The sequence below is a fragment of the Theropithecus gelada genome, chromosome 8, assembly GCF_003255815.1.
Source record: "Theropithecus gelada isolate Dixy chromosome 8, Tgel_1.0, whole genome shotgun sequence".
Taxonomy (NCBI): Eukaryota; Metazoa; Chordata; class Mammalia; order Primates; family Cercopithecidae; genus Theropithecus; species Theropithecus gelada.
The window spans coordinates 84,221,674-84,234,205 of record NC_037676.1 but is presented as its reverse complement, the minus strand read 5'-3'; positions in this window follow the sequence as shown (position 1 = coordinate 84,234,205).

Sequence of the window (12,532 nt, the reverse complement as noted above, 5' to 3'; positions counted from 1 at the left end):
AAGGACAATAGGAAATAAGTTAATCTTGCTAATCTAAGTAGAAATATTATACAAAATGTATAAATTACTGAAAATAGAAAATAATGGGAAATATCTTAGTTAATTTGTATGTAGTGCTAATTACGTGCTATGATACCTTTATATAGATTAACCATGTAAGCCTCATATATATTCCATGAGGTGCAAACTGTGCTATTCTGCATCTTATGCAGGGGGAAACCAAAGCTCAGAAAAATAATTGTACAAGATCATGTGGCTAGTAGATTTTGGAACTAAGACGTAAAATCCAGATAGCATGATTTCAAAACCTGAGCTCTTAGCTCCTGTGACATTTAGCTTCTCAATCCCAAATGTCCAAAAATTAGAAACCAGTCAAATAAATTAGGATACATATGTATGTCTTTGAAAGAGGAAATGCTTCAATATAATGTTAAGTTAAAAAGGAATAAATAAAACATGATAAATAATACAATCGCAATTTTATTATTTTTGCCTGTAGGTATATGTGCCTGTGTGTATAAAGAGTGCTTTAAAAAAATGGAGAGCAATATTTTTAAAAAATGTTAACTGTGGTTTGAGGTAATATTACATATAATTTTGAGTTTTTTATACATTCCAAATTTTCTGTATACAACAGATATTATAGCAACAAATAATAAAAGCTAATTTTTAAATAAGTATGAGTTAAATTAGTGATCATAAGATAAAAAGTTATTTAAAATAATATTTTATTCAAGTGAAACATACTAAAATATTCAGACACAGAAAATGCTCTTCCTTTAATCTTCCCAAAATATATAAAATCAACTAAGGGTTAATCATGGAGCAAAGCTAAAATACCCTCCTAAGAATCCAACTCCCTGCTGCAGCTTTCCTGTTTCTCAGAACACATAATATTACAAGCCATGGGAATTAAAAATTGGATATCTAGGCTGGGCACAGTGGCTCACAGCACTTTGGGAGGTCGAGATGGATCAGCTGAGGTCAGGAGTTCCAGGTCAGCCTGACCAACATGGTGAAACTCTGTCCCTACTAAAAATACAAAAATCAGACTGGTGTGGTGGCATGTACCTATAATCCCAGCTACTTGGGAGGCTCAGGCAGGAGAGTCGGCTTGAACCTGGGAGGTGGAGGTTGTAGTGAGCCGAGATAGCGTCAATGCTTGCCAGCCTGGGTAACAAAGTGAGACTCCAGCCTGGGCGACAGAGCGAGACTCCGTCTCAAAAAAAAAAAAAAAAAAAAGAAAAAAAAAAGATATCTAACATTTAATTTTAAAGGAAAATCTCAGAAAGTCACATATTTACACATTTCATATAGTATGAAATGTTTATTTTAGTCTTTTATTATTCAGTTAGTATACAAGAATCAGCAAACTGCACACCACTCTGTCCAATTATAGACTGTATAATCCTAGGCTCCATGGAATTCTTTATCTAGCACATTTCTCTAATGCAAAAAATAAAGGTAAATAAAGCCCAAAACTGTTAAATTATTTTATAACAAAATGAAAGTAACAAATAAGCTAGAATATTTTATCCATTTGTTTAAATACATGAATCTTTTATTTGTACTGTTAAAAATGCAATATTACTGAAATTTTTTATCTAGTGAACCTACCACTACAAAAAGAATTGATCTAAGATCTCCTTCAGTATCTCTCTTGCCTCGAAAACAAAGACCCCCAAAAAACACTGCCGTTTAACTGCATAATTATCTGCTTGGGTAGCTTTGCCAAGATCCACTTCTCCTAATTCACAGGTCTCAAGTTGAACCCATCAACCACAAATTTTCCTGTAGTAATAGTATCTTCCATAGTGAGCATGTCAGTGCCAGCCTCTATCTGCAGCCGCAGCCACTTTCAGCTTTCAGTTTTTATTTAAAAGACTTAATTGGAAGTTTTTATTACTCCCAATTAGGCTTTTTAATTAAAAGGAAAAGTTGAAAGAGGCTGCAGGCAAATACTGCTGCAACCCATATCAGCATAAAATCAAAGGAAATAAAAACAAAATTACACTACTGTAAAACAGCAGTAACAGGCACAGCTTTCAATAATGTTTACCTCTGGTCATATTTAATGTTATGGTAGCACATTGACAGTGATGAAGTGGACATGACTGATTGGAAAAACCAGACTGTCTCTAATGTAACAATAAAATTCATCAAACTGGTACTTAAAAGACCACATTAGCATTCAAGGCAAAAATCTACCAAAATGCACAGTTGACAATTCAAGCAGTTAGCAACTCTAATTCACCAACACGGCACTAACTCTACACACTAATGCAGACTCTTAAAGCGTCTTTGACAAGCAGAATACTACATATAAAAAATGTGAGTAAGTGCTTATTGTTGTAAGATATTTAGCTTTTTAATTCCTTGAAGAATTTTTTTCTATATAAAGCCTTAATTTGTCACCATTGTCAAGTTTTGCACTACTGATAGTTTTTTAATTCAAAATGAAATTAGAATAAATTTAAATTCCATAGAATGTCTTCAGAGAAAAACAGAGCTTCTTATATAAAGATGAGATCATCATCAAAGGTAATAGGAATATGTAAAGATATTAGATCTATACCAGAGACAATTTCATACCCAATAAACTTGGCTATTTATCCTGATTTTTATAAATTATCCTGAGAGTCAGAAGATGTTTAAAATGGTTCACATATAAATTGTGATGCTGAAGAAGTTATTCCTTTGTATCTTCACTTTCCAACTCACAGATTTAATTGATATTTGCCCCCAAATCATACTACCAAATTTGGGGTAAAAACACACTGAGGTCTATTTAGAGATGACAAATTACAGTAGGACCAGGCTACAAAAACCTTTGTTGTTTATGTCCAGTCATGTGAGGAGTTCATATTTTGCAATGTGCATTCTTGACTAAAAGATAATGCAAATGTAATGCAGCCCCTCTGTCATTTTCTAAAGACAATAATCTTGCATTTTCTCTTTCACAAGGAGACGCTCACTACAGGGCAGGCTAGGGGGACAGGGGCAGGTTGGAAATCCTTTTGTGTCATGGATAAGTCTTTTTAGTCTCCCTGCCTTGACTCTTGACTCTATAATTCATTCTCTGCATAACAAGCTTTCATAAGGCATAAATCAATTCACATCATTCTCTTGCTTTACAAACACTATTATGGCTTCTTACTGTGACTAGAATAAAACCTGAACTCTTACGCATGGCCTATCAAAGCACTGCCTGGTCTAGCTCGTGACTCCAACCTCATCTTGAGTCCTCTCTCTAGCTCATTCTCTCCAGCAACCAGGATCCATGGACACATCAATAAGCCCTTGCCTGCATTGGATCATTTTCAAATGCCCTATTTTGTGTCTAACACTTTTCCTACTTTCCCAGAGGCCCACTTTTTCTATGCTTCTCAATTTAAACATAGTATCAATGTAAACATTACCTCTTCAGAGACACCTTCCCTAACCATTTAAAGTATGTCCATCACAGTTACCATCATAAATCTACCACAATTCATAAATTTATATGCCTCATAACCCTTAACACAATCATAATTACAATACTTAGGTGACCATTTACATGTTTCCTTTTTTCAGAATGTCTTCAATAACAGTACATCCCTCCGCCAAAAAAAAGTCAAGAACCACGACTGTTTGTTTCAACATCTTCCACCATGTACTCAGCACCTAGCTTCATACTGGGCAGAGAGTGGGCAATCAATAAATTTTTTATGAATACATGAAAAAAGAATATACGAATGCAAGTGTTAAAGAATTCCTTTCGAGTTGCTAATAACAAAGGCACCTCATGTGTTATAAAATTATTATAAGATAGTAGGGAATAGAAACACCACTCAGTTGTGTTTAAGATCAGCTAAGAATGTACTCATGACCCCTCTAGCCAGACATTTCTCAATCTCAGCAAGAACTGAGCTCCTGTATCTTCCGTGTGGTTTGGGATTTTGGGAGGTTTTTGTTTGTTTTTGTTGTTTGTTTATTTCCTAATCATACAGTGTCTTTTCCCCCTTCTCCCACCTCCCACTTAAAAGGTCAGCCTTTTATGGTTTACTCTGAGGTGTAAGTATAAGAAGTTTCACTTATTTCTCTAGAGTATATGTCCCATGGTTAAAAGTATAATAATAGTCCACTTGTCAAAGCTAATTTCCCACCAACTCACATTATAACATGTGAAACAAAGTAGAAGAAAGTAGGAATTTTACAATAATATCAAGAGAAAAATGTAGAAGGAAAAGGAGTTGGAGGAGAGGAAAGAACCAAGTCAATATTATAGCCCTTAACATAAACAATTGGGGATGAAGGTGTTAGGGAGCATACTGTTCATCAACTACCTTCACTTAAAATTCACTTAGGGAGAAGAAAGAAAAAAAGACAAGTTTCATGGCACCACCAGCTTGTGCTTTCATACCTCCAGATGGTGGGTGTATAGAAACTATCTGGAGATGCATCCAAGCACCTGCAGCCTCTAGGAAGATTGCTTTCCAAAATGGAAAGGTGAGCTGAGATTAGCCCTAGGAGACTGAGAGAAGCATGGAACTAAACATTAAAGCTTGAACAATCATATAAATATTCTCCTACCTTAGGAGAGACAGCTGAAAGAAAGAAAAAATATTGCCCGGCATGTGCAGAATCTATGTCATCCTACTAATTACATAAAACTACATGGTAACATCTGTATCATTTACTTTATTTTGAACAGAATAGATGGATCAGATAGGATAAATGATTTGTCATGAGCAAGACAGTTAATAAGGGTCGTAGCCCGGATGAACAAGACTTCTCTGTCTCCAAAGCCTAATGCATTATATTCATTTCAGGCAGAAAGAACCTTCAGACCATTTGCTTTTTACCTATTCCTTTTTATTGTTTCTTTGGTTTGCAATGTTTCATTTTCTGTTTTGTTTTACTTTGTTTCACGTTTCAACCGACATGCCTGTGCCACCTACTTTAGAATACTTGCAGAATTTTCCAGAGCCAAATTTTAACATCATTGCTTATGTTTAAAGGGACCTGGAACTTTTGTTGCAATTCTAGGTTCTACACTGTGTTTAAAGAAGAGAGAAATCATGGGTAATTTCACAAGAAGAAAATTTCACAGAGATAAAGGACTCTAGCTTCTGAGCCAGTTATATCTGAACTTTTTTCATAGCTCTACCACTAGGTAGCTGTACTCTTAAATAAAGACCATTGCTGCATTATTTTTATAGTTGTCATAACAAATTATTATAAATGTGGTGGTTGAAAACAACATATATTTATTATCTTACAGTTCTGGAGGTCAGAAGTCAGGCCTGGGTCTCACTGAACACAAATCAAGGTGTTTGCAGGGCAGTATTCCTTTCTGAAGGCTCTAAAATAGAATCAATTTTCTTGCCTTTTTCAGCTTCTAGAGGCTTCCTGCATTCCTCGGCCCTGGCCTCATTTTTCCATCTTCATAACCAGCAACATTGCATGTTTCTCACCTTCTTCCATCATCACATCTGTATCATTGATCATAGACAGGAAGGGTTCTCCTCCTTTTAAGGACCCATGTGATTCAATGAAACCCACCCAGATAAACCACGATAATCCCCTCATCACAAAGTCCTTAACCTTAATCATATCTGCCAATTCCCCATTGCTAGGTAAGACAATATGTTTGTAGATTACAGGGATTAGAATATGAATATCTTTGGAGAGGTTATTATTTTGCCTACCACAGTTATCTGAGTCTCAATTCTCCCACCAGTATAATAGGAAAAATAGCTCCTACTTTATAGAATTTTGAGGATGATAGGTGAGTATACACACAAAATGGTTAGCTTAGTATCTAACATATAATTATGGCCCTGAAAATGTTAGCTACTGTCATAAGTAATAACCTGTTCTTGCTGTTCTCACTCACTTCCAGCAAAACCAACTTCCTACTACCACAAAACCGTCAGGGTCGTTGATTTCAAACCATCCTCTATCCCAGATTCTTCTCCATATTTCTCAGAGGACAACGTTTTCTCAAACCTTTCATAAGCATTTGTCTCCCCTCAGAACAAGCCGGAGAGGTCACACTGGGGGTTATATCTGTACACATGAAATTTTCAAAACTGCCACTCGACAATAGGCCCTAAACCCCTGCAAAACTTCTCTTATGACCATTCATGGTTACTTTTCAATCTAAATAAACCTCACACTGAAATTCATCATAAACACTCCCATGTCTCTCTCCCCGAGGCCCAGGGCTGCAAGTGGTGAGGAAGCCAGCCAATCACCTGCTTCCTTCAGAGGTCCTGGCGTCACAGTATAACCAGATTGTCAAGGTCCACCTGGAGGATTACCTGCTAAATCACAAGTTTAAAGAAAACAATTTGGAGTTACCCAAGAGGAAACAACACACTTACTTATCTCCAGACTCTCCACACAAACTGTATTAAATTTTCCATAACCAAATTTACTGCAGGGCTGAGAACAAGCATGAGGTATTTCTGCTGAAAGTTTTTGATATTTCAAACTGCCTTTTAAAAAGAAGCTTAAAACGTAAGTGCAATTCCTCTCTTCAGCAAAACTCATATTTTTTTTTTCATTTGAGAAAATTGCTTGGCCGTCTAATTGTTCCATAGGACAAAGTAAAAATAAGTTCAACACACACGACCTATATTAAGCCAGATAATAATGCCCTTCACTGTCAAGATCTTGTAAACACCACATTTGACATCATCAAACTGTCCAGGAGTTCTTTCAGCATCAATTTCTGTGACATTTATAAATCAATAAAACACAAGTATTCACACTAGTGGAGGGAAAAAGAAATGAAAGATGGGAGAAAAGTTACTTTTTAAATTTCTAAACTAAATATATATTCAAGAATAGCAACTCTTGAGTCAAACAGGTAATGAACTCTTGGAGAACTATTCAGCATTCTTCCCAATGCTTGGTAGTCACTGCATTAAGTGTACAATGTAGGAATATAGAAAACAAGTAGAATTCAGCCAAATAGATTTGTTGTAGTCAATATTCACCAATACTAAACAGAAAGACATGTTTTGTTTGAAAAGGGCACCTCAATTCCCATCCCTGCCCATCAAGTGAAAAGGAAAATATATGAGGATATCAACTGTGAAATGTCAGCATACTAAGTAGGGTATATAGCTTGTGTTTCCTGATATGAAAGGAAAAGATCTCAGTGAATGCTATTTGAAAGTCCATCTGCCACAGAGCTATACGATGCATTCCCGTGTTCTATAAAGCTGCTCAGAAGGGATGCTCAGAGTGCAGAAGCACTATCTCAGCACGTCGCCCCATCACCACCCACAGCTGTTCATGGGAGTGCCGGAGAGAATTGCATGTACTAAAGAAAATGAATTTGGAAATAAAATAGAAGAGCTTCAGAATTTAAACAAGAAAAGGAAAAGAACTGAAGCAAATGATATGGTTTCCGTATCCCATGAGACAAGCATGTGTGAATGAATGTTATAAGATTTTTCACTAAGCCTAAACATAACTATGAAATATAAAAAGGGCCTAGGTCTTTTGTTGTCGCTATCAAAGAGGGGGAAATGAGCTAGTCCAGAGTAACAGTGCTGGAGGCAGATAATGAAAGCTTGAAATTGAAATGATGATAAACTCTGTGTACAAGTCCTGCAGATTAGATGAATATTTATTAGAGTTACATTTCACATTCTCCTAAAGAGTATGTAGCATCTTAAAGAATAATTTTAAAAGCTCTCATCTCTATTTCAAAAAAAAAGGGTCGGGGGAAGAAAAAAGGGTGCAATCTACATGGAGTAATGTGAATTCACGAATGGCAGTGCTCACAATATCTTAACATGTTTCTCAAACCAAAGAACCCCATAATCACTTCTCAGATTTAACAAGCTGACATCAAACTATAAACAGGATCATTTCACACCAACGATATCACAGCCACCTCTCAGGAGAAAGGGAAGCCACATTTCACAGTTTAAAAGTGCATATGAAAAGGAAAAGTGCAACCAAACTACCCAGAGTCTATGAGGGAACATCGTCAGATTAATAATGTGTGAAATGTAGTCAAAACCCTGCTGCCCATAGCAGGTATTTCAGCTCTTCTTAGACTGTTAAGATAACTGGAAACTTTTAAAGACAGGATACTGTCATTTAAAATGGATTCTGCTTTAAAAGAGATAGTTTTGATATATCACTAGACAGCTTCAGAAGTAAACAGGCACCCAAGTGCAACAAGGGAAGACACATTTCAGTACTCATCTGGCCAAGTGCAAGACGGTGGAAGATATATTGGGGTTTGATTTGATGGTTGTCTCAAAAAATAAAAAAATAAACAAACAAGCAAAAATAAATCCTCTCCCATTGTATCAATAACAAGATAGGGACATTTGTTTTCACATACCCAAGGAAGTAATTACTTGTACTGTAGCATATATCACTAATCTCTCTATTTTTTTTTTTTTTTTTTTTTGGACAAACTCTCACTCGGTGCCTAGGCTGGAGTGTAGTGGCATGATCTCAGCTCACTGGAACCTCCACCACTGAGGTTGAAGCAATTCTCCTGCCTCAGCCTCCCAAGACGCTGGGATTACAGGCGTGCACCACATGCCTGGCTAATTTTTGTATTTTTAGTAGAGACAGGGTTTTGCCATTTTGATCAGGCTGGTCTCAAACTCTTGACCTTAAGTGATCCACCAGACTTGGCCACCCAAAGTGTCATTAATCTCTTTTATGAGACCAATTATAAGTTGGATTAAAATTTATAGACCACAAGGTATGGTGATTTAAAACAGTATAAAACATCCACCTAGTTAATGAAATCCAAAACTTTCATTTGTTTTTCCTTAAATCATCTGAATAATTTGTCAAAAATATTGCCCCCATCTACTACATCTTTTTAAATAAATTCAAATGAATAAAGTTGATTCATTTTAAAATTGTGCCTCCTCCACTATGAGACATTAATATGTCATCCTATTTATCAGAACAAAGACATTAAAATGACACACCACATTTTAATAATAAAAAATGATAGTGGAAAATATCAGAAGAAAAAATATACTTTTCTTTTAGCTAGTTTAGGGAAAGAAAAAAAAATATCTGTCTTGCTTGAGCTTTTAATTAGTTAATCCTCCAAACAGGTAAGTCAGTGCTGTGAAGTGCTCCTCTGGTTTCAAATAATTACCTGAAAATGAGTGCCTGGGGTTGGATTAACTATTGCCTCATCAGCATTCATCACTATTGCTATAGCATGAAGAGAATAAAAAATAAAATAAATGAAGAGAGGAAATAAAACTATGACAAAAAGGACAATTTTTTTTAAATCTTGCCATTGATCATATCTCCCCAAGCATTATTTCACTGTACATGTTGTGATGGTTGCATAACAGCCACATTCTTGAAGCACATACTTACCTGAAACAAATTTTGTAGTTTCTTCTGCTTTCCAGGCAGAGACTCTTACACTTAGTTGGCACCTGAACCACCTGGGAGCTTATTAAAAGTTGAGATTCCCAGGACTCTAAAGATTCTGAGGCAGCCAGTGTAGTTTGGGGCTTGGGCATTTTCAAGCACTCCAGGTTGATTACCATGCAATAGGTTTACAGATCATACCTGAAGAAACACTGCCCTTCACATTGTGCTCTACATCCTCTTCTACATCCCCAAAGAAAACAAGAAGACTTCCTGCATATGCTCTGCACCCTAAGGAGTCAGAAAATCACCGCATTTCTGTCTCATTGCCCATTGTATGAATGAGGCTGTTGCCACTTTTTAGTCAGCTGTTCCAAACTGAACCTCTGGCGGCCGGTCCTCGTATCTTCATAAGTACATCATTCCATCTTTGAACAACTCTGACTTTTCTCTTCTTCTTATATTGCATACAAGTTTTTGTTCTAATCTTTGGAACCATATTCTGTAACCACTATTTTGCTTCCTCATACTGACAGAGTAGGCACAGGTAGATGGTTCCACCCAAAGACTGGCAGGGGGAACAAATTCAGTGAAAATGCCCTGGAGCTCATATGACATGACACATTCTTAGAAAGGGCTGGGGGGATTTAAGCGATTTGAGGTTTTGGTGAAGCTGTATATGATTATAAAAGGTATAGATGATGAGAACAGAGAATGGAATTGCCACAGGAGAGATTCTTTTCCTTCCAATAGTATAGGATACACATGAAAAATATAAATTTAAACAATATGGAAGTTTAGAGTAAAAAGGTAAAATCTCTTTTCCCAAAGCTGACCCTCCTATTCTCCTAAAACAAGTATCTCAACAGCTTTTATTTCTAGTTATTTTACTGGCTTTCATTACCACAATATATTTCTATCTCTCTTTACCTGACAGTGCCCATTGCCTTCTCACCCAGAGAGATTAGGAGTTTGTGAACATGCTTTATCCTCTTCCTCTTCTCTCTCCTCTACCTTGTATTATTAATTTAAGCTATTCTAGTGGTTGCCTTTATGACTTTAACTTTTGTAGTTAAGTTTCTAGCTCTGAATTAGTCATCTTGGGGAGCATATAAAGATGCTATAAAAAATAAGGATATTTGCACATTTATGCTTTCTAAAGGTAAGATGTTAAAAATGCTTTCTTAATCACTAACCTATGTGTCAGATGACTGACCTAAGGCAAAGCTACTGAGATTATTCTCTTCTATCCATAGTCAGTAGTATTGTTGACATGTATACTATAGAGAATTGTTTGAAACTTTCTAAAGCCTTGCGTTTGATATAAATATAAATTTGTAGAACATATACACTAGATTGACTGTCCCCATGCACCTTCGTATAACTTTGATACATGATTTTAACTCATCTTAAAAAAAAAAAAAAAAAAAAAAAAAAAAACCTTGGCCTGGTGCAGTGGCTCACTCCTTTAATCACAGCACTTTGGGAGGCCAAAGAGGGTGGATCACTGGAGGTAAGGAGTTGGACACCAGCCTGGCCAACATAGCAAAACCCTGTCTCTACTAAAAATACAAAAATTAGCCTGTCATGGTGGCACATGCCTGTAATCCAGGCTATTCGGGAGGCTGAGATAGGAGAATCACTTGAACCTGAGAGGCAGAGGTTGCAGTGAGCCGAGATTGCTCCACCGCATTCCAGCCTCCAGCCTGGGCAACAGAGCAAGACTCCATCTCAAAGAAAAACAAAAAACAACAACAACAAAAGAAACACATATTTTTAACTAATACAACATAATTTGTCGCAGAAGAGCTGATCCTCTATCTTGAGGATTCTTTAGTACCACACTCTATTTCAGCCCCATAAAAAAGCCTTTCTTTATTTGACAGGGCCCTGGATTTCTAATAAAGCGAATTTGCATTATCCAAGAGTAATAAAACATCTACTGACAAAAAAGAGTCACCAACTAATATCCTAGAACAAAGCTAAGCTATCAGTTCTGAGAGAATGTTGCTTCCAAACAACCTCACTGCGTTAGTCTTGGCTGTAGAACAAATGACAGAAAGTTATTCAAAAGCTCACATATAAAGAAAGAAATGGCAGTGCCATAAACAGGTAGTTAATGAATCACAAAAGTAAAAGAAAATGGCATTGTTGCGACATGGTAACAAACCACAATGGCCAACTCACTTGTCAATCAGAATACTATTATACTCAGTGGCAGTATGGTTGCTTTTGTTGTTGTTTTGAACAATCACATAGAATCAAAGACCCAGAGAAATAACACTGCAACTGCAAACCAAAAAAACAACTTTTATAGAATTCTATGTCCTATCTAACTAGAGATGTAATGTTGATTTTTCCATGACATTACTACTACACAGGAAATTAGCACTTCCAATATCCTTGTGAAGGCTAACTTATGCAGGCCAATCCTTAATTTTCCTGAGATCGATTCTTTACTTTTTCTACTAGGAAGTTACTGTCTCTTGGAAAACATACAGCATTAACTCATTGCACAGTGCCCTTAAAGAACTAAAGGTAAGGTTTTTTGGGAAAGTGCAAACCTTTATACATATTTACAAAAATATGTGTTGTTACAATGATATCCATAAATAAATACATCCTAAAGGAATACACTATTCAATGTCAAAGTGATTGTTAAAAAATCAATACGACATAATGTAGCATGCTATTATAATATAAAACTTTAATAGATGTGCTTATTAATAAGGAAAATTTGTCTACAGAATGCCCAGTGTGAGATTAAAAATAAAATCCAACAACAAAATTTAAAATTTCTTAAGAGCCCATCCAATGGGTATAGTAGAGAGAGGAAAAGACATTAACAAACAAACAGCAACCAAGACATGTAGGACAGGAAGGACTGAAGTAAAACTACTGTTTAATTTTAAAATCATAACAAAAAAGATAAATGTTTTTTAATAGACTAATTGGATGGAGTATGTTATACATACTGCTTAATGGGAAATGAAGCAGAAATTAAGAAGCAGATTTAAAGTTTTCATAAATAGTTTGCTATGTAGGCATAACATGGGATTACAATAATCGAATTTTTGAAGTTAAGTAATAGTGACTTTAAATGCAAAAATCCATTTTTATTTATTTTTTTTTTTTTTTTTTTTTTTTTTTTTTTTTTTTCAGAGTTTTC